A 26,097-nucleotide genomic window follows, 5' to 3' on the forward strand; every position below is an offset into this window, starting at 1 on the left:
ACAAAAACAGAAATATAGGTCAATGGAACAAGACAGAAAGCCCAGAGGTAAAGCCACACACCTAATCGACTAATCTATGACAAAGGAAGCAAAGATATACAATGGAGAAAAGACAGCCTCTTCAATACGTGGTGCTGGTAAAACTGGACAGCTACATGTAAAAGAATGAAATTAGAACACTCCCTAACACCATACACAAAAATAAACTCAAAATGGATTAAAGACCTCAATGTAAGATGGGACACTATAAAACTCTTAGAAGAAAACATAGTAAGAACATTCTTTGACATAAATAACAGCAAAATCTTTTTTGACCCACCTCCTAGAGTAATGGAAATAAACACAAAAATAAACAAATGGGACCTAACGACACTTAAAAGCTTTTACATAGCAAAGGCATCTATAAACAAGATGAAAAGACAAGCCTCAGAATGGGAGAAAATATTTGCAAACAAATCAAAGGACAAAGGATTAATCTCCAAAAATATATAAACAGCTCATGAAGCTCAATAACAAAAAAACGAACAACCCAATCCAAAAATGGGCAGAAGACCTAAATAGACATTTCTCCAAAGAAGATATACAGATTGCCAACAAACACATGAAAGAATGTTCAACATCATTAATCACTAGAGAAATGCAAATCAAAACTACAATGAGATATCATCTCACAACGGTTAAAATGGTCATCATCAGAAAATCTACAAACAGCAAATGCTGGAGAGTGCGTGGACAAAAGGAAACCGTCTTGCACTGTTGGTGGGAATGTAAATTGATACAGCCACTATGGAGAACAGTATGGAGGTTCCTTAAAAAACTACAAATAGAACTACCATACGACCCAGCAATCCCACTACTGGGCATATACCCTGAGAAAACCATAGGTCAAAAAGAGTCATGTACCAAAATGTTCATTGCAGCTCTATTTACAATAGCCAGGACATGGAAGCAACCTAAATGTCCATCGACAGATGAATGGTTAAAGAAGATGTGGCACATATATACAATGGAATATTACTCAGCCATAAAAAGAAATGAAATGGAGGTATTTGTAATGAGGTGGATGGAGTTAGAGTCTGTCATACAGAGTGAAGTAAGTCAGAAAGAGAAAAACAAATACAGTATGCTAACACATATATACGGAATCTAAGGAAAAAAAAAAAAAAAAGGCCATGAAGAACCTAGTGGCAAGACGGGAATAAAGACACAGACCTACTAGAGAATGGACTTGAGGATATGGGGAGGGGGTGGGGTGAGATGTGACAGGGTGAGAGAGTGTCATGGACATATATACACTACCAAATGTAAAATAGATAGCTAGTGGGAAGCAGCCGCATAGCACAGGGAGATCAGCTTGGTGCTTTGTGACCACCTAGAGGGGTGGGATGGGGAGGGTGGGAGGGAGGGAGATGCAAGAGGGAAGAGAAATGGGAACATATTGTATATGTATAACTGATTCACTTTGTTATAAAGCAGAAGCTAACACACCATTGTAAGGCAATTATACTTCAATAAAGATGTTAAAAAAAAAAAAAAAAATGCCAGTGCAGAGCACTCAAATTACTTGCATTTATTTCTGTGCTTCTGAATTTCGCAGTTAGAGAAAGCACCTTCAGAAACGTTTGATTAAATATATGCATTTATCTCAGTCTATATTCATTATCAAGTACTTATTCTAGTTTAATGACTTTTAGCTTGGATATTTTCAGCTACCAGTTTATGTTTACCATTATTTTATAACTGCAGAATTCATCTGCAATGTAACATAAGCTCTTTAACTGAGCTCCCCAAAGAAATTTATAAAACCTTTGCATACTTTAAGATTTTAGTTAAAACCCTACTCTAAGTACGTGAATTCTTAAAGCATATTATTGGGCATTACTTATATTAAAGGGTATAAACCAGTAAATCTTATATTTTGAAAAACTCTATTAGTCAAATCAGGCTAAACTATGCTGCATTAACTAGCATGCACAGAATCACAATGGTTTTGAAAAATAAAAGCCTATTTCTCACTCATAACTCACGCCCATGGTGGGTTGGCAAAAGAGTCTGTTTCAGCTGGACTTGTACTTCGAGATCACCAAGACAGAGGAGTTGGGATGTGGCAAATCATGTCTAGCTTTTAAAACTTTAGTCTCAAAATATCACATTTCATTTCCTTCTTGTTTCCTTCCCCAAAGCAAGTCATGGGGATAGCAAATCATCTCAAGGTGGTTGGGGAAGTATAGTTTCACCATGTGTCAGAAAGAGAAGAGGACATATTTGTAACCAGCCCTAATGACTACTATATTTACTTTCATGCAGCTTTCCTTTAAAGGAACACAGAGTAACTTAATAATATAAAATCAAGACACTGAGGTGCTAATATGTCTTTCTTTTGAAAAAAATGAAGAGTAGAGAATTTTTGTGGTTATGATATTTTTTGTTTTAGTTTTTTCCTTATATATATATATATAAAAAGAAATGATTATACATGTATATGTTATATATATATATATTTACATATATGTATGTATATATACACACATATATTTTGATTACCACTGTGCATTTGTATGCTATTTAATAAATACTTCAACAACAACAACAAAAAAAAACTAAAAACAGAATTACCATATGACCCAGCAATCCCACTACTGGGCATATAACCAGAGAAAACCATAATTCAAAAAGACACATGCACCCCAATATTCATTGCAGCACTCTTTACCAGGTCATGGAAGCAATCTAAATGCCCATTGACAGACGAATGGATAAAGAAGATGTGGTACATATATACAATGGAATATTACTCAACCATAAAAAGGAATGAAATTGGGTCATTTGTAGAGACTTGGATGGAACTAGAGACCGTCATACAGAGTGAAGTAAGTCAGAAAGAGAAAAACAAATATCGTATATTAACACATATATGTGGAATCTAGAAAAATGGTACAGATGAACCGGTTTGCAAGGCAGAAACAGAGACAGATGTAGAGAACAAATGTATGGACACCAAGGGAGGAAAACGAGGTGGGTGGGTAGTGGTGGAGACTGGGATTGCATATATACACTAATATGTTTGAAATAGATAACTAATCAGAACCTGCTGTATAAAACAATAAATAAAAATTTTAAAAAAAAGGCCTATGGCATGCCCAACCAAAGTGAAAGGAGATGAACCGTGATAAGCATAAGCTGTCAGATGAACAGCTCTCTTCTAGGTGTTCAAAATACTAAAGAGGCATTTGTGCTACTCTTGGGGAGACTCCCGAGAGGACAGACTCAGTATGCCCATAGAGCAGCATACCATCTTTTAAAAAGAAGTAGGAAGAGAAATAGACTACAGACTGAACTTTTTTAATGAAAAAACAAAAAAACTGAAAAAAATTTAAATTACCAGATCAGACCATATTTTAAACTGGATAGAATGAAAAGTTAATTTAAAAATTTTTTTCCTGAATAAATATATGTTTAATGAAATTCTAATCAGAAACTCAACAGCTTTTTCTAATTGGAGAAAATAATCTTCAAATTAGTATTTCTTTTAAAAAAAATTACTATTACCAAAGAGTAGCCAAGAAAAGGACCACAATGATATACCACATATTTGAAAATATTAAAATTAATTAAACATTGTATTTGTATAAGACAAATACAAATAGACCAGTGGAGCGAAATAGAGAGTCCAGAAACAACATCCAGTATACATGAGAAGTAACAGATGATCTTTATGGTAGTTCAATTACATAAGAAAATGATGAGTTATTTAATAAACAGCATAGATAAAATGGATGTACGTTTGGAAGACAATACAAGTGGACCTCCGTCTTTTAATATTTACCATAGTGTTAAACTCAAAATTATTTATCATCTTGAATGTACAATAAAATAATAAATGCATACATACATATATATATATACTTTCCAGGAGAATTCACGTTAAAAACTGGAGCCTTCTAAACTAGGACATTTTATTGCTTCCCTTCTCTATTTTTCTCTGGCAATCACTTCAGTTCTTCCCCTTCTCTTTTATCTTTCTCAGGACCACCAGATTGTACCTCCAAAAGCATCCTGTTTCATTCAACTGCTTAGAAATTCTTACGATTTTTCTCCTTTCTTCCATCAGAGGCTTTGCCTATCATTTTTCTTATTCATGCAAATTTTCTCTTGGATTTTTTAATTGGAAGAAAAGTATTTGGTATCTTAATCTGTTTAGTTGGTCTACAAATTGATTCTGCTAAATTAGAAAATGTCCATGGTAAACTGGCTTCAGTATTGGCTAACCTGGCAGAACAGCCTGTGGGAAATTATAGTGATTGAAAAGTTTACTTTTTTTCCCTCTTACCAGATTTTCCCTCTTACCAAGTTCAAACAAAATAAAAATGGGAATTTAAAACTTAAATTTTATTAAAACTTAAAATTTGTTTAGATGACCCTCAAGATGGCGAAGGAGTGGGAGGACGTGGAGTTCATCTCTCCCCACAAACGCACCAAGAATACATCTAAAAATGGAACAATTCTCACAGAGCACCTGTTGAACACCAGCAGAGGACCTTGGACACCTAAAAGGACATGAAAGATTCCCACATAACTGGGTAGAACAAAAGAAAGAAGAAAGGAAGAGGAGAAGTGGAACAGGACCTGCACCCCTGGCAGGGAGGTTAAGGTGAGGAGAGGCTCCTGCATCTGGGGAAGCCCCCTCACTAGGGGGGGAGGTCAGCTGGGACAGAAGGGGAGCCTCGGGGGCTTAGAGGAGAGCCCAGCAACCGGTCTGCGGCAGGCAGGACAGAGTGAGACCTACAGGGATGGTCCATGCCACAGCCCAGGCTGAGGCGGGTGTCCACCAGGGCACACGGGGGAATGTGGAGTTTGGAGAGCAGACCCAGAGAGGGGACTGCTGTTGGCCGTGAGGAGACAGCCTGGCGGGACGGGAGTGAGGAGCTTCACACCCCAGAATGCTCGTGGAGGAAGCCCTGATCACTACAGAAGGGAAGTGCCATTGTTGAGTGACGCGCAGAGGGCAGGGCCGCCATTGCAGCCTCTCTACTCACGCGTTGGCGCCCGCATCCATGGGCACTAGGGAGGGACCCCTCCAGAGCCGACTCACACTCCCCCACCATTGCCTCCTCCGCCCTCCACCCCGGCCTGGGCAAACTACTCGCTGTCTCGGCTCCCTCCTGCCTGACGGGATCGTGCGTTCCAATTGCTACCCCAGTGCCCTCCCGACCTGGGCAGCCCACGCACCCCAATCTCCACCTCGGCTTCTTCCTGCCTGACGGGCTCGTGCATCTGGATTGCCACCCAGCACCCTACCGCCTGGGCAGCCTGATCGCCACCTTAGCCCCCCTCTCTCCTGATGGGCTCGCATGCTCCAGCAACCTGTGGAACAGACTCTGGTGGGAGGAACACATGCAGAGTGGGGGATGAAACCATAGCTGAGCCCCAGGGGCTGTGTGACTAAGGAAAAAGAGCTGAAATCTCCTCCTGGCTGCATGAACCATGGAGTTACACCTCCGCTGACGGCTTCCTAAATTCAGCACCTGCAGAACATCAGAACAGATAACAAGTGCTCCTGTAGCTGAGAAGGGTCTGGCTTTAGCAGCTGTGGGCTTTGTGGGAGCGTACACACAGGGGTTGGGACAGACCAGAGTCTGAGCTGCCTCCATACCTCCCACAGTGGGTCCAGGTACACAACTATTGCAGTCCTGGGACCTGCACCAGTGGCCTGGTGAAAACAATGCCTAAGAGCAACCAAGGCCAATTGCCGGCATACCCACAGTTAAGGTGGGACAGAGAGCAGTTCCAACAACAGTGTACTTTGTAAGCCCACACAATGGGCAAAAGGGGACACAACAGAGCACATTCACAGGTGAACAGCTCCAGAGGAGGAATACATACTCAGTGGCTTCCCTCCCAGTGGAAATGCCCCAATCCTGCCTACCTCCCACTGCAGATCAGAAACACAGCTAAGAAACAGATCTGGGGGCCTCTACTCCAACAACTATGGAGCAGGTCCTGCCCCTGACAGGGCAGGGACAACCACAGAGCAAACGGGAGGCCCCGCTCAATATCCAGGGCAGGTTCTGGTCACCACAATACCAGTCAAACCCCTTATCAAGGGGATAATGACATAAGCCTCCAGACCAACTTCACCCACCAGGGGGCAGACACCAGAAGCAAGAGGAACTACAATCCTGCAGCCTGTGGAAAGGAGACCACAAACACATAGAGGGAACCTACCTCAACATAATAAAGGCCATATATGACAAACCCACAGCAAAAATCATTCTCCATTCTCAATGGTGAAAAACTGAAGGCATTTTCTCTAAGATCAAGAACAAGACAAGGATGTCTACTCTTGCCACTTTTATCCAACACAGTTTTGAAAGTCCTGGCCATGGCAATCAGAGAAGAAAAAGAAATAAAAGGAATCCAAATTGGAAAAGAAGTAAAACTGTCACTCTATGGAGATGACATGATACTATACATAGAAAATCCTAAAGATGCTACCAGAAAACTATTTGAGCTCATCAGTGAATCAGGTAAAGTTTCAGGATACAAAATTAATACACAGAAATCTCTGGCATTGCTATACACTAACAATGAAAGATCAGAAAGAGAAATTAAGGAAACAATCCCATTTACCATCACTTCAAAAAGAATAAAATACCTAGGAATAAACCTGCCTAAGGAGGTAAAAGACCTGTACTCAGAAAACTATAAGACACTGATGAAAGAAATCAAAGATGACACAAACAAACAGTGAGACATACCATGTTCTTGGATTGGAAGAATCAATATTGTGAAAATTACTACCCAAAGCAATCTACAGATTCAATGCAATCCCCATGAAATTAACAATGGCATTTTTCACAGAATTAGAACAAACAACTTTACAATTTGTATGGAAATACAAAAGATCCTGAATAGATAAGGCAACCTTGAGAAAGAAAAACATAGCTGGAGGAACCAAAACAGTAATCAAAGCTACAGGAACCAAAACAGTAATCAAAGCTACATTAATCAAAACAGTATGGTACTGGCACAAAACCAGAAATATAGATCAATGGAACAGGAATAGAAAGCCCAGAGATAAACCCACGAACCTGTGGTCACCTAATCTATGACAAAGGAGGCAAGAATATACGATGGAGAAAAGACAGTCTCTTCAATCAGTGGTGCTGGGAAAACTGGACAGCTACCTGTAAATGAATGAAATTAGAACACTCTCTAACACCATACACAAAAATAAACTCAAAATGGATTAAAGACCTAAATGTAAGGCTGGATACTATAAAACTCATAGAGGAAAACATAGGCAGAACACTCTGTGACATAAATCACAGCAAGATCTTTTTCAATCCACCTCCTAGAATAATGAAAATAAAAACAAAAACAAACAAATGGGACCTAACTAAACTTAAAAGCTTTTGTACAGCAAAGGAAACCATAAACAAAATGAAAAGACAACCCTCAGAATGGGAGAAAATATTTGCAAACAAAGCAACCAGCAAGGGATTAATTTCCAAAATATACAAAGAGCTCATGCAGCTCAGTATCAAAAAAACAAACAACCGGAACTTCCCTGGTGGCCCAGTGGGTAAGACTCCACACTCCCAATGCAGGGGGACCGGGTTCGATCCCTGGTGGGGGAACTAGATCCCACATGCATGCCACAACTAAGAAGCCCACATGCCGCAGCTAAAGATCCTGCATGCCACAACGAACATCCCGCATGCCATAACGAAGACCCAGGGTAACCAAAATAAATAAATAGATAGATAGATAGATATTAAAAAAACAAATAACCCAACCAAAAAATGGGCAAAAGATCTAAATAGACATTTCTCCAAAGATAACATACAGATGGCCAAAAACCACATACAAAAATGCTCAACATCACTAATTATTAGAGAAATGCAAATCAAACTGTAATGAGGTATATCACCTCACAATGGTCAGAATGGTCATCATCAAAAAATCTACAAACAAATGCTGGAGAGGGTGTGGAAAGAAGGGAACGCTCCTACACTGTTATTGGAAATGTAAATTGGTGCAGCCACTATTGAGAACAGTATGGAAGTTCCTTAAAAAACTAAGAATAGAGCTACCATATGATCCAGCAATCCCACTCCTGGGCATATATCCAGAGAAAACTGTAATTTGAAAAGATACATGCACCCCAATGTTCACTGCAGCACTATTTACAAGAGCCAGGACATGGAAGCAACCTAAATGTCCATCAACAGAGGAATGGATAAAGAAGATGTGGTACATATATACGATGGAATATTAATCAGTGATAAAAAAAGAACAAAATGATGCCTTTCGCAACAATATGGATGGCCCTAGAGTCTGTTATACTGAGTGAAGTCAGACAAAGACAAATATCGTATATCACTTATGTAGAATCCAAAAGAAAAAGGGTACAAATGAACTTATCTACAAAACAAAAATAGAGTTACAGATGTAGAAAACAAATTTGGGTTACCAGGGGGTAAGTTGGGGGAGGGAAAAATTGAGAGATTGGGATTGACATACACACACTACTATATATAAAATAGATAACTAATAAGGACCTACTGTATAGCACAGGGAACTCTACTCAATACTCTGTAATGCCCTATATGGGAAAAAAATCTTAAAAACAGTGGATATATGTATATGTATAACTGATTTACTTTGCTGTACACCTGAAACTAACATAACATTGTAAATCAACTATACTCCAATAAAAATTATAAAAAATAAAATAAAATTTTAAAAAATTTGTTTAATAATTGTTAAAATTTGTTACATCACCACACTGAAATAAAAGTTAGGCTTCACTGATTAACCAGAGTGCTTCCTATACTTATATATTTTAAGACTTGGTTCTCTTTAGGTCTTGATTGGCAGACTTAAACCATAGTGATCAGTTGTAAAAAGTTTTCCTTTGTCAAATTTTCTCATAAAAATGTACTTGTAAAGAACTAGGAGTCTGTAACAATACCACCTAGATTAAAATCTTAGCTCTATGCTTTCAAGCTGTGTGACCTTGAGGAAATTAATTAACTTTTATGTGTTTCCATTTTTCTTGGTTTTTAAAATCTGGATAAAATGAATGTCTTCTACCTGGTAAAGATGGCTGCAAGTTCTTTGTTACTTCTGCTACATTCCACTGTTTTGAATTGGGCAGACGTTGTGACTGCTTGATCAACAAAATATTGTAGAAGTGATGCTGTGCTTAAGAGATTGATAGCTTCCTCTTCCTCTCTCTTAGAGAATTTGTTCTTGGAACCCAGCCACCATGCTGTGAAAGAGCTCAATTAGCTCCGTGGAGTGGCCACTCTAGAAAGGTATCAAGTCTCCAACCAACAACCAACACTGGCTGGACCCCTAGCCATTAGCCAGCACCAATATAACAGACAAGATGAGTGAGTTATCTTAAAGGAAACCTCACCTGTCATTACTCTGCAGAGATGAGCTAACCCCACTAAACTATGCCCACATCACAGGTTTGTGAGCCAAATATATTATTGTTATTTTAGGCCACTAATTTGTGTATGATTTGTTACTCAGAAATAGATAACAGAATTTGGTCCCTGGAAGTTACGAAAACCAAAAGCATGTGACATTGGCTTTGCCACCAGGGAGCAGGTAGAAGCCGGAGAGCCTCCAAAGGATTGCTTTTGAAAGCTGAAAGGGCCTGTTGACCTAAAACAAATAGACTGCCAGCTATTTCTCTAGCAATGATGGGTTTATTCAGGATCAGGAGAGAATTGAAATTCAGGGTTTCCAACCATGGCAAGGCACATGCAAGTCCCCACAGAGCAAGGGAAGGAGAGCGTTTTTATTGAGGGGGAGAAGGAAGTTGGAGGGCTATAGTAAAGAAAGAGTCCAAAGCTTTTCATTGGCTGAGTCCTTGCCAGGAAAGAAAGCGGGTCTTTCTTCTCATCAGCTTTGCTATTGCCTCAGGGCTTGAGACCTCCCTTTCTGGTCTTCCAACTCTATTTAATTGAGGTTTCTGTTTATTAATTGTTTACAGGCCTTTCCTAACTTAGGGCAATTGTGGAGTTTGGAAGTCATGTTAGAACAATTATTCACTCCCAAGTTTTTGAAGCATAAAAGTTTTCAAGTATAATTGAAGAAAGAAAAAAAAAGATCAATTAGACTAGAATGTAATTAGTTGCTATGGATTCAACTTAAAGCGTTATAAAATAAGATCTATCAAGAAAGTCTTAAAGTTCTAGAGATTAATTAATACTGGAATAGAAGTAGCTGGGAAGATTCACAAAATAACACTCAGTATATCACCTAGAGTTTTTCTCCACTGACAGGACAATAAATCATGTGCTTAAACAACAGCAGGTAGGAGACCGGCTAAATTTAAAACACACTTGGCAGAAGAGTTAAGCCTGCGAATTCTGAAAAGGTCTAAATCAGTCGTGTTTGCTGTGAACGAAACCCTGACAAGAAGCCCAGAGATAAACTAGTTGGCCTCCTCGGTATTCATCTGCATGCTTTCAGCTGCAAGTACCCCGACTCAAAGTGCTGAAACAGTGAGGCCGTGTGTAATCATCTTACACCGCAGGAGACCACAACCAACCGCTGCAGGACTGATTGGATCCCTGGCTCTGTTACATCATCAAGGATTCAGGTTCTTGTACCACTTGTACTCTTAGTATCACTCATATATAATCAGTGAGAATTCGCTCACCTAACTACACCCAGTCGCAAAGGAGGCTGGCAAATATAGTCTCAGGTTGGTCAGCCATGCCTCAGAAAGATGGGGGATAACCACAGTCTGACCCTCACTCATGTTAGCCAGAGCTCAAAACGAGGCCGTGGAGACGGCCAAGTGAATCCTGTGCCCCAAAAGATAGAAACAAAACCTTTGGAATGATCTTTTTGGCAGGTGTAGTCAGTAAGAATAAGAACATAGGACTAGTGCCCAGCTAGGAATCCCTTATATGGTAGTAGGTAGCTGATAAATGCCAATGTGGTATATTCTCAGCCCAGTGATATTGAAACAGGAGGGAAGGGGGCAGGGCACAACCTTTAAAAGAATGACATAGCCATTGAGGACATGGCATAAACTTGTTAGAACCAACTAGGCCCAAGATGGCAGACAATTCGACCTCCAGTAGACCTTGAGCCTCATTATACACTCATTGTAATACATTAGCAAATGCTAGGTAACACACCCACAGGTGCCATGACAGTTCCATCAAAGACCAAAAAGTGGGTGGTGGCCCAAATCCTGGAAATCCCTGCCGTTTCTCCAAAGGAGTTGGAATAATCCTCCCACTTGTTAGCCTATGAAACTACACAGCCCATAAAAACTAACCACCGCATATTTCAGGGCTGTTCTCGCATTTTGAGACAGACTGTATTCTGTCTATGGAATGTGTGTATCTCTAAATAAATCCACTTCTTACCTATCACTTTGTCTCTCACTGATTTCTTTCTGTGATGATGAGAAATAAAGAACCTGAGCTTCATTAAGTCCTGAGACCAAGTGTGTGACTTCAATTAAAAGTGTGGGTTTGAGTCCCAATCTGAGTTTTGGCTGGGCTCAAATCCCATCTGAGTTGTGCGGTTTCGGCATAATGGCAGTCTGCTCCTGCCCAGAGCTGCCCTGACCTAAAGGATTCCCCATTCCACATGGGTCACACCAACCAAACTTTAGGTGGATTTTGTTGAAGAACCAGAGAGGTAACAAGGAGCTGTGTCCACTTCTTTCTTTTCCTTACCTAGTCTTTTGCACTGCTTGGGGTTGAACCTGAAGTAGAAACAACCTAAGCTGAGAGAGAATGGCCATTCTTAAAGCCCAAACTGGCCTTGGTGGCCTGGCCTCTCTCACCAGCACAAGGCTCTCCATCCATCTAAGAGCAGGTTTCACTCGTACTCAACGTGGAGCAAAATGGCAGAAGGCATTTCATGAAGAAAACTGGGAAACCAGGTAATATCTAACACCTGCAAGAAGTCTTCACACCTGCAAGAAGTCTTCACCCCCTTGCTCCTGAATGAGCTAGCTTGCTTTCTCAGCGCAACTACAGGCGAAGCTGCTACTTTGCATTCCAACATCAAATAAAGCCTGTTTTGGATTATTTTACATATGGGATTATTTGTACTGTTGTTCCTTTCTGAATCAGTGGTTGAGTGCAAAGTGTCTAATGCAAGATGTTATCTACAGCCAGAAATTTTAACTACCATGAATCCAACATCTGTTTTCCACAAGAAATTTTTTAATGTTATGCTTTAAATTTTCTACAGAAAAATTAGGGCCGTGTATCCACTTATCTCATCACAACCACCCCCGCCCCTCCCAAAGAGCCGTATCTAGCACCTCCTAATTGTTAACTTCTGAGCCTGGTTATTATCGAAGGCAACAGGATTGAAAGTCTTGCAGATTACACACACATTTACAATTATAACTTCGTTACAATCCCAAGAAACAAAGTTGATCATGCTGTAACACACACGCATTCACACACTGACACACTCACACACACATTTCCATAGATGTCTCATCTTTAGACAGATTGACGTCAAATGTCTTTTAAGACTATGGCAAACCCCTGAGGGTTTTAATGCTCAAGTATGTGATAGATAATGTCAGACAACCCTATGCACATTAGTTATTTCCCAACACTGAACTTCAGATACCTGAATCCACAGAAGTCAGATGGCAGGGCAGCTGCACTGTAAAACTCCAGGGAAAATCAGGTACATCATAGACCAGAACTGTTCAGAGCAAATCCTACACAGCCGTACAAGGCAGCCCAGCAGGTGTTTTTCTTGCTGCCTCTAAACATAGAGCGCTACATGACACAAGGATCTCCTATTGCTGCTCTTGTAGACGACAGCTTGCCAGTGTAAAAGGCAGGCTCTCCAACTTCCACATGCCATCACTTTACCTTCCACGCCCAAATAAACATGCCTGAGCTACCACTAACGTGTCAGAAATCAAGTCCCCCTCACCACGAACTCCAGCTACTTCTAAGGCCCCCAGGATGCTGTCTCACATGCTTTAGAAACAGGTCCCTTGCATTCTTTAGCTCCAGCTTCTTCATCACACCACTTTGCTGCTGCCTCCTCAGCTTATGACCGCTGGAAGTTTGGTTTAGACAATGTGAACCTGGGGCTGAGAAGTACCTCTGAACTGCCTACCGCCCCTTGCTTCACCCATGAGATGGAAGACAAGGTCAACATCAGGGTAGTCATGTCCAGACTCCCTTCTACATCTGTCTCTTGGTTGAAGAGTCTGAAGAAGGAGATAGGCTTATGTAATCACACAACAGGAAATTCAAGAAGGGAACATAATTCAGTTCTCTAACTTGGGTGTTGAAATCAAGGTAGCGCCAGTCATTCTCCTACTGCATTTGCCTCGGTGACATTACATCACACAAGCATCCAATGCTAGATGGTCCCTGTGCTTCATATCTGGAAGATTCTGATACTTGCCATGGCAGATAAGTGACTCCAAGGAGAGTCTTGAGAGCTAGTGCAGCAGTGCCTGATTGGTAAAGGGACTTGGTGCTTCTGCAGCAGCCAGACAGCATTTCATGATGTTAGGAGAAGCCACCAAACACTAAGTGACTCCTTCTTTGAAGGCTGGTAACACCTAAGCTCCTGGGAAGAGGAGACCATGCTAACCTCTGTGACTCCACCCCAGAGGCAGAATTTCAATTAATTCTCTGCAGCAGAAGAGACCAATCCATAAGTTTCACCAAGACCCTATGGAAGGATCTGGGGCAAAGGGAGGAAAGGGAAGTGTTTAGGAGGAACATTATTTATGGCTCTACGTATACACATAGGGCCTAAGTCTAGCTGTATCCTCTGGGTTCCTTGCTAGAGTCTCCTGTCCTAGCCCATGGCTCCAGGACAACTTGAGGTGTTTCTATCAGGCTAAACACCACACAGACCCTTGATATCTGTCAGTGTTACTTCTTTCATTTCTCAAGCTCATTCTCGGGTCCAAAGCCCACCTCCAGAGCCCTCATTCTCTGATAATCAACTGGAGAAGAACACACTGCTTTCAGGGGAAACTCCACAAGATTAGACTGTATTTGACATCAGAGCATTTTCCAGATATGGTAGGATTACAGACAACTTTGACTTTCTTATTTATACCTTTTTACTTCCTGAAACGTTCATGGAGAATAAATATTTTCATAACAAGAAAATGTAATAAACCATTTTCATTAAAAAAAAACAGTAAGCCCACATCTGAGTAATGTTTGTTCAGGGAGCCTACTTTTCTCCAACAAAAATCAAATGTTCCTTTGAAAAGATTCAGTTCAATTAAACAAAACTTGAAACTTCGCCAGTAATTAAGATATCACAAATCTACATAAAACAATGTAATGCAAGAGAATGTTGCCTTTAATCTAGTAAAATAGATACACTTCTACTTGACTAAGATGTTCTGAATTGAAGGGGAAAAAAAACTAAGATAAAGTCCCACTATTTTACTTCCCTATTTCTGTAGTAACAATTACCGCAGATTTAGTGGCTTAAAACAACACAAACTTATTCTCTTACAGTACTGGAGGTCAGAAATCTAAAATCAAGATGTTAGCAGGTCTGCATTTCTTCTGGAGATTTCAGGGAAGAATCTGTTTTCTCGCCTCTTTCGACCTCTAGAGGCCACTTGCATTCCTTTCTTGGCTCACTCCAACCTTGTGTCACTCCAAGCTTTTGCTTTCATCTTCACATCTCCTACTGTTAACTCTGACCCTTCCACCTCTCTCTTATAAGGACCCTTGTGTTTATATTGGGCCAACCCGGTTAATCCAGGATAAACTTCCCATCTCAAGATCCTTAACTTAATCACACCTGCAAAATCCCCTTTTCCACATAAAGCCATATCTTCACAGATTCAAGGGGTTAGGACCTGGATATCTTTGGGGAAGCCATTATTCAGCCTACCACACCCACCTTATATTTAAAATATGTTCTTATTAAGTAGCTCCCCAGATGTTACCAATATATCCAAAATTCCAAAATGGAAAATTCTACTGTAATATTTTTTTTAAAAAAAGAACTGTCAAATCTCTTGACTTTTATATCTCACATTTTTAGAAAATTGGCTGGATGATCTCAGATTTGAAGCCAGTTAAACTCAAGTCTTTTCACGTGCAAACATAAAAAGAATAGTTGTAAATATGTTTATGATCAATTTTTGGAAATGTAACAATTCCCAGTTATTTCCTCATAGGAATCTTTAGTCTAGACATTTTATAATAACTCCAGTGAATACTTGGAGCTGTTTGTTTCCTAGAAGGAAAAAAGAAAGCAAAGGAGAAAATAAAAGAAATCCCTGCAGTTTGACAGAGGTAAAGCACCAGAGTCTAGGTCAGAGTGCTGGTAGAAATCCCTGCAGTTTGACAGAGGTAAAGCACCAGAGTCTAGGTCAGAGTGCTGGTTTTGTTACTTATTAGCCATATGACTTTAAGCCAGTCACCTTACCATATCCCCCTGTATAAAACTGGGAATACTACTTCCTGCCTTGCCTACCTGACAGGTTGGGGCAAGAATAAAATGAGATAATTGCAAACATAGGCTATTATCATCATCCTACAGGGTGAAGCATTTAAACTGTTATCCCCTATTTTTAACTAGGATCACAAGGAGAAACACTTCAGTTTGGAGTTCATTGAGCTATTTCCCTGGAATTCAGACCATGGAGCATTCAATCTGAAATTCCTTCTATCTTCACATAAAGCCTCACAGGAAAAGAGAAAAAAAAGAAAAAGGATCATCTTAAAAGTAAGAAGTATGTCTGTGGCATCTATGAACTTGATGATTTATTTAGTGAGGAGAACTCAGTACATTTGTCAGTAAAGCTGGCCTACTCTAGCATTATTTCTTCCACCTCCAAAAAGTTTTTGTCAAGTTTTCACAGAACAATGGAAAGTCACCAAACAAACAAACAAAAAACAAACAAACAAAAACTTGTCTTCCATGTCAGGATGGCCTGAAACATATATTTTGAGTTCCCTCTTGTTCTCTGGGATAAAAACCACTGCATTGTAAAATGTTTTCATTCATATTATAAAAATCAATTGGCTTCAACAATCTTAAACCTAGTTGCCCACGTTTCCACAAATTATGGTTTGAACACAAAACTTCAAGAGCTTCTTTAATGAGTCACAATCGTAACTGGTATTTCCTTCTCCCAAATTTTTGTGTAGACATGCTCCAAATTTCATCCCTTTAAGACCTAGATGATTCAGCATTTCCAGAAGAGCTGCTGAGAATGAGGCTGGCAGTCAAACGCAGGATAGCTTTGTGTACCTTAAAGAAAACATGCTTCAACATCTATTTAATATTAGAGCCATCACATTTCTCTTTGACAAGATTGTCTGCATAAAGGTTTCTTGAGAAAGCCAGGGGATTAATTTACTTCTGCCATTGTGATTGACTACAGAGCAGCTGTCAGGCAACTAAATCATCTCCAATCTCCATCACAAATTACTCTAAATGGTTTTTAAGATAAACTTGCCAAGGTTGTTATGCCTAGCAGCTCTGACTGGAAAATGTACAATTGATTTAAATGAAAAACAAGAGGATCTGTTTGGGGTCTTCATTATAAAACTGCCATGGTGCCTTTGTTGATGCTCAAGAAGCCACAGATGTATCATGTACATCTGGAAAATAAGGAACCTGTTCTATGCACATTTCTATATAGTTCATAATTTGGCAGCATAAAATTGAGCTTGTCTAAAGCAACAGACTGCAAAAGAAGGTTACCATGAGATTTTAGAAAATGTTAATTTAAAAAAATCAGGTAATATTGTGAATCTTTGTTTCCATCAATTGTTCTTAATGCAGATGAATCCCAAAGGAGTGTTAATGTATTTCTCTCCTCCACTTCTTCAGAGAGGTAAGTTGTGTTCTTGCAGTAAGGAAATAAGTACGTTAACCATGGTGGACAAAACATTGCCTGGATCATGAGGAGGTTGCATAATAAGTAATTTGAATTAAGGACAAAAGGCATAGGTTTTGAAGGAGAAAAACACCCATGAGATAAATCTGTTTAGATTGGTTTTTGCTTTTTATTTTTAATTTATGTAGCTGTGGATGTTTCCTTAAAGTGGTTTTTATTGTTGATTATAAAAAGATCTTGGGTATCTTACCTGTTATGATTGACAGTGCAAATGAAGACTAAGAATGTCCTGAATAGCTAAGAGGGGATGTGAGCTAGAAGTAACCCAGGCCCTTAGGGCAGAGAGGACTTTGTATGCTACCAGAGAACAAAAGGACCTCTTGACAAAGCAGCTATCAGAAGGGTACTGAGAGCAGAGAAAATTGGTAAGGAAAGATATTATTTATTGTAAGAGTTGTTGAGTATTACTCTTTACCAAGCATTGCAGTAGGTGCTGGAGATATACTAAATAAGGCAAGGTCTCTCTCTCCAAAGAGCTCAGGGGAAGAAATAAAGTTAACTTAGCATATCAAAACTCTTGGAACTCAGATGAAGTGGAGCTTTAGAGGAAACGCTATGGTGTAAATGCTAATATTAGGAAATAAGAAAGGTTATAAATAATGATCTAAACTACAACCATAGAAGCTAAAAAGAATAAAAGAGAGTAAACTAAATACCAAGTAGAAAGAAAAATAGAGCAGAAATCAATAATAGAAACAGACAAGCAACAGAGAGAAATCAGTATATTCAAGAGCAAATTATTTTAAAAGATCAATAAAATTAATTAAAGACTGGCCCAAATGATCAAAAAAAAAATTTTTTTAAAGGAAAATATAAATTATCCATGTCACAGGTGAAAGAGGAAACCTATGACAGAGCCTCTAGACATTAAAATAATCAAGAGGATATTATAACAACATTATACCAACAAATTCAGCAACCTGAATGACACAAAATGAGCAAATCAAATTTTTCAAAGTAAAAGAAACTTGAACCTAGCCTTTCATATCCAGCCAAATTTTCACTCTAATATGAGAGAGTAATAAAAAATAAGAAAGCGTCTCAGGCACAAAGGTCCTCAGAGATTTTTCTCACACAATGACTCCCATCTGAAACAATTCTGATTTCCTAACTATGACTCAAAATCCAGAACCATAAAGATGCGGCACATATATACAATGGAATATTACTCAGCCACAAAAAGGAACGAAACTGAGTTATTTGTAGTGAGGTGGATGGACCTAGAGACTGTCATACAGAGTGAAGTTAAGTAAGAAAGAGAAAAACAAATACCATATGCTAACACATATATATGGCATCTAAAAAAAAAAAAAAAAAGGTCATGAAGAACCTAGGGGCAAGATGGGAATAAAGACACAGACCTACTAGAGAATGGACTTGAGGATACGGGGAGGGGGAAGGGTAAGCTGGGACAAAGTGAGAGAGTGGCATGGACATATATACGCTACCAAACGTAAAATAAATAGCTAGTGGGAAGCAGCTGAATAGCACAGGGAGATCAGCTTGGTGCTTTGTGACCACCTAGAGGGGTGGGATAGGGAGGGTGGGAGGGAGGGAGATGCAAGAGGGAAGAGATATGGGGACATATGTATATGTATAACTGATTCACTTTGTTATAAAGCAGAAACTAACACCATTGTAAAGCAATTATACTCCAATAAAGATGTTAAAAAAATAATAAATAAATAAATAATAAAATCCAGAACCAATAAGGATGAAGACATATGTGTTTGATTACATTAAAGTACACATTGCATGGCAAAAACCACCACAAACTGAAAAGATAAATGAGAAAAATATTTGCAACTTATAATACAAAGGATTATATGGTTAGTATATGAGGATCTTCTAAATATTGGGGGGAAAAAAAACCTAATAGAGAAATGGACAAAAGAAATGAAGAGACAGGTCACAGAAAAAGAAATGGAAATGCCAGTCAAATCTATGAAAAAAACTCAACCTAGCTTATAATAAGAGGAGTGCAAGTTAAAACTACATTGAGATATAATTTCTCACCAAAAATAAAAGAATAATCAAGAGATATTATGAACAACATTATACCAACAAATTCAACAACTTGGACAAAATGAATAAATTCCTTGAAGGACAAATATTATCAAAACTGACAGAAGAAGAAATAGAAAATCTAAATGTTCCCCCTATATATTAAGTAAATTGACTTTGTAGTTTAAAACATTCCCACAAAGAAAATTTCAGGCCCAGATGGCTTCACCTGTGAATGCTATTAAATATTCAAGGAAGAAATATTAATAGTACCAATCTTACACTAACTCCTTCAGAAAAAAAAAGTGATGATATGAAATATCTAATATGAAAACCTGAGAATAACAGTGAAAGTAAAGAAAGTTGAGGAACAATATCAATATCCCTCATGATACATATATAAATACCCTTTTGAAATTTGCAAATCAAACCCAGAAATACATTAAAAAGATAATATAGGGCTTCCCTGGTGGCGCAGTGGTTGAGAATCTGCCTGCCAATGCAGGAGATGCGGGTTCGAGCCCTGGTCTGGGAGGATCCCACATGCCGCGGAGCAGCTGGGCCCGTGAGCCACAATTGCTGAGCCTGCGCGTCTGGAGCCTGTGCTCCGCAACAAGAGAGGCCGCGATGGTGGGAGGCCCGCGCACCGCGATGAAGAGTGGCCCCCACTTGCCGCAACTGGAGAAAGCCCTCGCACAGAAACGAAGACCCAACACAGCCATAAATAAATAAATAAATAAATAAATAAATAAATAAATAAATAAATAAACCCAAAGTTTAAAAAAAAAAAAAGATAATATATGATGACAAATATCAGGTTTATCACATGGATGTAAGGTGCTAAACAAGCAATGTTGGTTAATAATATTTGTTAATTAATAAATGTAACTCACCAAATTAAACTAAAGAGGAAGATGTACAAGATCATCTCAAAAAATGCAGAAAAAATGTTAAAATTCAAAACCTGTTTTTTTTTGAGAAAAATATTTTTAAATAAATATTTGTCCTTTTTTTTTTTACATTCTGATATACATATGTAACAAGGTTTATGGCACTGTAACCAGAATCAAATCAAAAAGAAGTTCAACAAAGGAAAAAGGTGGGAAAGAAAGTAATTGGTTTTGTTTAATTCCTTTCTAGCTCCAAGCTGGCAACTTTGCACAAGTTGTCTATCATTCAGCTGCCAGCTCTAACTCATCTGCACACTCAAAACACCATATTATTGCACAAGAAGTCAGTGAAGGCATATGGTGGAATGGTCAGTTCCTTGCTATTTCAAAAAATCTCTTAAACCCAGAGAGAGGGAAAAAGTAATCCAGAGTACGAAACACACAAAATCAACAGTATCCTTTGTCTCTTTAAAGAATGTGAAGGGTTCTTAGACCACTTAAGCTGCCCTGGTCTTCTCTTTGCACCAGTGAGCACAGCAGGGCTTGGTTTGGTTGGGTTTTTTGTTTTCGTAAGGAGAGCCCAGGCAGATCCTAGGTCTTCATGATTCAAGGAGGGAAAGGGGCAGGACACAAAGGCTAGATAGTGAAGAAGGGTCTCAGCTGTTGGAATGTGATAAAGACCAGCTGGAACCAGCTGGAACCAGCTGAAACCAAGGTGGCTTTGAGAATAGTTCCGTCATTGACCTTTAGCTCATACCTTCATTGTAATACTAAAATCATTCCCCCTTATGCCGTGACAGTTCTGAAACAGACCATAAAAGGCCAAAACGTGAGCAGTGACCCAGTTCCTGGGAAATCCCCACCTTTCCCCGCAACAGCAAGAATATTCCTCCCACTCGTTAGCATACGAAATTACTTAACCCCGTAAAAACTAATGACCCCATGCCCTGGGGCCACTTTCACTTTCTGAGAGGCTTCCCATTGTGCCTATGGACTGTATATCCCTCTAAATAAACTTGCTTTCCCTTTACTCTGGCTAGCTCTTGAATTCTTCCCCGCCCAAAGCCAAGAACCCTCACTTGGCAGTCCATCCTAAGGACTCCTGTGGGTCCCAGGACTTGACACGTCCCTCTCCTGCAACAGATTTACAAAATCAATGCGGTATCAAAGTCCCAGCAGGCTTTCTTGAAGAAACTGACACGCTGAATCTAAAACTTATATGGAAATGCAAAGAAACTAGAATCATCAAAACAATCCTGAAAAATACAAATTTCAAGACCCACACTACACGATTTCAAAACTTACTATAAGAATTTCCATGTAAACTATCGTCTTCTCTGAAGAGAGACAGTTTTACTTCTTCTTTTCTGATCTTTATGTCACACAATTCTGGTTTCTAGAATATATAAATAACTACTATAATTCAATATGAAAAAGAAAGCAATCCAAATAAGAGTAAATGGGCAATAGGCAGGGATAAACCTTCACAAAGACATAAAAATGCCAATGAGCACGTGAAAAGGCACTCAACATATTAGCGAAATGCAAATTAAAACCACAGTGAAATCCCATTACACATACACTAAAAGTCTAGAATTATACATTTGTTTAAAATTGATGGCCCCGAATATTGTTGAGGATGCAGAGCAACTGGAACTCACATGTATTGTTGATTAGATTGTAAAATGGTTGCTGGGCTGCACCCAGCAGGCCTGCCTGCGAGCTCTGTACCTGCCCAGGTTCGAGCCGGAAGAAAGAGCGGGGAGTCAGTGGCGACAGAAACATCAATGGTTTAATGCATGGGGGATCTTACTTACATTTCTGAAGCAACAGACCCGAAGCAACACCCCACTGGGCGCGAAGGGCAGGCAGAACATGGCGGCAGTCCACGCTCCCGCGGGAGGGGGAGGTTACCACTTATATAGGGGGAATTAGTGTCAGGTTGGCTCATTGGTTACCAGGGAAACTAGCAGAGGGGCACGCCCCTCACCACCCCCTTGATCAGCTAACAGGTGGAGATGTTCTGATTTAAAGGTTAGGCAAGTTTGTAGTTAGGTAAGTCTTGCAAGTAGGGTGTAGGTGAAGCAGGTACTGGTGGAGCAGGGAATGTAGAGAGAGCAAGAGAACAGCCAACTCGGTGGCCTGATCATACAATGGTTCATCAACTTCGAAAGCCGTTTGCGCTTTCTTATAATGTTATACATCTACCCTATGACCTGGCAGTTCTTCCCCTAGGCATTTACTCAGAGAAACAAAAATATATGCCCTCAAAAAAGAATTATACAAGACTGTTCACGGTAGCTGTATTCATAACTGCCAAAAACTACAAACAACCCAAATGTCCATCAATAGGAGAAAGGATAAACCTGGTATATTCGTGCAAGAGAATGCTGCTTAGAAATTTTTTTAAAAAGCAATAATTATTAATGCGGGCACCAATGTGGATGAATCACAAAAACATTATTCTAAGCCAAAGAATCCAAACAGTATGATTTCATTTACAAAAAATTCTAAGACAACTAATAATTCTGATAGAAATCAGTATTGCCTCTGGGGGTTTGGGATTGTAGTTAATTGGGAAGGGGCAAAAGGGAGCTTGCTAGAGTAATGGAAAAGCACTATTTCTTGGTAGCAGTGTGGGTTACATGAAAACATGTATTTGCCAAACCTGATTTAACTTTATGTTTAAGATATGTGCTTTACTCTGTATGTAAATCTAGACAGGTCTCAGGCAAAATGGTAAAATGTTAATATTTCTTAAATCTAACTGGTGAATATGTAAGTGGCTGTTTATTAATCTCTATTTTTCTGCAATTTGAAATAATACAGAACTTTCGAAAATGAAAGAAACTAATATATAATATTTTCAACAATGATTCTGAAAACTAGTTTTCTGGGATCTCCTGACAGTCACAAGGGGGCGCCAGAGAACACTGGGTGCCTGAAGGTTGGTGGAGATTGAAGCAAGGACTGGGAAGGGGCGCTTCAGAAAAAACACACTTTGCTACTTTATCTGTTTACAAGGGACAGGAAACTTTATATTCAGTTTTAGATCTTGTATGATGAACACAGACATTAATCTCTGCAGTGAACACACAGCTTACTTAGGGTTTTCTAAATCTCACAGTCAACAGTTGCAGGACAAATTAAACCTATAAAAGTCACTTGCTGAATATCAGCTGCAAGGAGCAGCATCTTAGAAGAATTCAGCTCTAAATGCTATAGAAATAGTTCTCCTCAAATAAATACTGATTTTAAGAATAGTCAAATGTGAATACGGTTTGAGATAAACCACAGCTGTACTATTTTTGCTTTACTGATAGATGTGCCCCCCCCCAAATTATTTGGTAAAATAAAATTTTGTAAATCAATCACTTTCTATTCTCATCAAAGTTTTGTGGTCTCAAGTAAGGTATAAAGTCATAAGTCATAAATAAATAAAATGTTTATTTCAGAGCTCTTATTTTCTCTAAACCGTCTTCATTATCTATAATTTCTAGCATTTGTAGTTTCTCTGCCCCAACAGAGATTTATAAACCATCATTTCGTGGACACTCTCTATGTAAACTCCCAGCCCTAAGGAGTCTCAGTTGATGGGACCAGGAGTGGGAAGCATACTCACCTGGATGGTCCCATAAGGGGTCCCAGTGTATTGGTCTGGGGGATGGGTGGAGCTAGAATTAGAAAGCAGTATTGATTCATTCTGTTGCTCTGGTGGCCGGAGCATTAATATATAAACTTGGAATTGTTGAAAGCGATGTTTTTGACCCTGTGGCCTGGGAAACGGGAAACAGAGAGAGCCATTTGAGAGTGAGAGGGAAGAGTAAAGCAAGAGACAAGCAAGAAGGAAATCCTGAGGCAAAAGTTCTAGGTCCCTTGGACCCTAAAGCTCAGCTGGAACTCTCCTAACTCCCCATTTTCAATTATGCTAGTTCAAAGAGGCTGCTGTAATGGCAAATCCCAAATACCTAGACTTGCATTATTATTAGGGAGAAAATGTATATATCTCTGATCTCTCAAATTATCTATAATTTCTAACATTTCAAATTCTGCTCCCTGAAAATTAACACTTGAATACAGTTATAAAGACCCCTGGTGGAAGAGTGTAAAATTATCATCCCTTAGATTATCCTTGATGTGATGAGGTTCCTACTTGGACATGTTGAGTATCTTGTTTAAAGGAGATCAACTCTACACACCCAATAACATCCTAGAGCTCTTACTATGTATCAGACCCTCTTCTAAATATGCTAGCTGGGTTATCTCAGTTCATCCTCACAACCACTCAGTGAAGTAGGTAGAATTATAACTGCACTAAGGATGAGAAAAGGGAGGCACAGCAAGAGTTTAGTGACTTGCCCACAGGTAGTAATGGCGGATCAGGCACTCAAGCCAGGAGGTCTGACCAAGGCCTGGCTCTTAACCATTTTACCACTGTGTAGAGGTGCCATAAGTTATTGTTTCACTTCATATGCATTTAAACTTTAGATTATGGTGTTGTTATAGGAGAAACTGGAGGAGGGGAAGAAGAAAAAAAAAAACAGAACAAAACATAATTGATAGGCATTACCTTCATTTGCCTTCATCTTGGATTAGAAGGTAAAACCACTAACAAGTGTGCAGAGCTGCAATGTCATTCAAGGTGCCTTCCTATCACCGAAGGGCAGAAAGTTCAGGTTATCAGATGGACCCCAGGAGAAGGGCACACTGTGGCTTGGAATGTCATACTCCTCAATTTCACTAACCTTTCACATCCATGAGTAGGGATTGGACAAAATTGAGATGCTACGATTTAGTAATGGCTGAGCAAGGTATAGGCGGGAGAAATGTTTAAAGGATCAAACCACCAGCCATTCTGACTGCCTCAATTTCCTCGGAACTCCATATTTAAGATATCAAAGGAATTAACCTGACCCACAATCCCAGCAAGAAGGCAAGCATATCCCTGTTGTCAGTATCAGACATGAATTAGTATTATAAAAAATTAAACATAAAGTTTAATTAAATAGAGTTGGTATACCAGAAGGGGGAGCGCTCACACCCTGTGATGCTAGCAGAGCCCAATAGCAAGAAGGAACGCTCTTCTTTCCTGCAGGACTCAGCCATTGAAAAGCCATGGACTCTGTTTACTGTAGCCCTCTCAACTTCCTTTCTCTCTCTAAAGTGTTCTCCTTCCCTTGCTGTGGGGGGGATTTGCACGTAGCTCTCCATGGTTGCAGACTCCGAATTGCAATTCTCTGTTGATCCAGAATAAACCCATCTTTGCTGGAGAAATAGCTGGCAGTCTACTTGTTTCACGTCAACAGTATCATTTAGAATTATCTCCATTTCTCCCGGCCTTCACTCATTTCTCCCTCTCTCCTGATTCTTACTGAATAAAAGATATTAAATAGATGTATGGTTTAGGATGGCAAGGATTTCATAACCCAGTGTCTCCCAGTGTCCCATTAAAATTCCAATTACAAAAAAGGAAAAACTTCATAACAGTACTGAAAATTAACTCTCATAATAAAAACTCTTCTACAAGTGGAGAGAAATTTACACTAATTATGACCTATGGAAGATGCTGCTTCATTTATCCCAAAGACTAAGGGGAAAATTACATTGGAAAATGGTTTAATAAAGAGCCAAATGAAAATAATTTTTATTTTTAATGGGTATCTTCAAAAAGATGCAAAAAGACATGCCTCTAAGAAATGGAAATGGAAAAGCGTATGCAAAAGACAGAGATGACTGTGGAAAATAAAAGGGGCATCTCTGAACACAAAAACTAAAAATGAAGCGTAAAGGAAAAATTTGGTGAATTTTACTCCACACAAAAAAGTTAAACTCCACAAACCAAATAAAACACACATGACAAGCTGGGGAAATGACTGGCAGTATATATCATGAAAAATGATTAATAGCCTAACTTTGTAAATCGCTCTAACAAATTGACAAGAAAAATACCACATGAGAAAAAAAAGTACAAATAATGATGTAAGAAATGTAATTTCTGGTAAACATAAAAGAATTCAGTCTGTCTAATAATCAAAGATATGCAAATTATCATTCAGTGAGATATTCTTTTTACATTTATTTAATCAAATGAAAATGATGTTGCAAGGGTGAGATGAAAGGGATCCTGTCATACAATGCTAGCCTGAAAAAAATTATTACAACTTTATGAAAGGTAACTTTGCTCTTAAAATCACAAGCCTTAAAATATTTCATAATCTTGAACACTTAAACTTCAAGGGAATATGTACTCAGGAAACAATTAAATTCTTACCAATATGTACA

The 26,097-nt window shown here is 39.1% G+C and overlaps 1 long non-coding RNA gene across 4 annotated transcripts in view; it reads right to left on the minus strand.

The window, feature by feature from the left end:
- Positions 1-24,724, minus strand: part of LOC309665928 — a 55,508-nt gene extending 30,784 nt beyond the window's left edge. For 2 of the 4 annotated variants that reach the window (XR_014266769.1, XR_014266770.1), the window contains exon 1: positions 21,477-21,622. This is a non-coding gene — a long non-coding RNA (uncharacterized lncRNA). The other 2 variants (XR_014266767.1, XR_014266768.1) reach the window with 2 other exon arrangements.
- Positions 24,725-26,097: the final 1,373 nt, after the last annotated feature.

The sequence above is a fragment of the Balaenoptera physalus genome, assembly GCF_965194825.1.
Source record: "Balaenoptera physalus genome assembly, chromosome: 8".
NCBI classification, from domain to species: Eukaryota; Metazoa; Chordata; class Mammalia; order Artiodactyla; family Balaenopteridae; genus Balaenoptera; species Balaenoptera physalus.